Below are 621 nucleotides of genomic sequence, written 5' to 3' on the forward strand. Positions count from 1 at the left end.
TATAGTGGGGGGAAGGGAGGGCAGCCCAACCTAAGCCCTGGCGCCTCCCTCTCCCTCCCATGACACATCTTCCTCCTCCCGCAGCGCTTGGCGAAGCCCTGTTGGAATCCCGCTACTTCCATCACCACGCTGTTGTGCTGCTGGATCTCCATCAACCTCTCCTTCCCCCTTGCTCGATCAAGAAGGAGGAGACGTCGCTGCTCCGTACGTGTGTTGAACGCGGAGGTGCCGTCCGTTTGGCGCTAGGATCATCGGTGATTTGGATCACGACGAGTACGACTCCATCAACCCCGTTCTCTTGAACGCTTCCGCTTAGCGATCTACAAGGGTATGTAGATGCACTCTCCTTCCCCTCGTTGCTGGTTTCCATAGATAGATCTTGGTGACACGTAGGAAAATTTTGAAATTCTGCTACGTAACCCAACAGTGCTGTCGAGGGATCACAATACTAAGACTCTGCAAACAACCTAACGCACCGCACTGGCATGCGTACCAAGCCCCATGGCACCACAGAGGATCAACCATAATCAACGAGTGCCAAACCTTAACACGAACCTTGACTAGGAGATCCGCCACAGGCGGTCGAAACGATTAGGAGGTTGGGGAGGCATCATTGTGTCG

This window comes from Triticum aestivum, chromosome 7A (assembly GCF_018294505.1).
Source record: "Triticum aestivum cultivar Chinese Spring chromosome 7A, IWGSC CS RefSeq v2.1, whole genome shotgun sequence".
Classification (NCBI taxonomy): Eukaryota; Viridiplantae; Streptophyta; class Magnoliopsida; order Poales; family Poaceae; genus Triticum; species Triticum aestivum.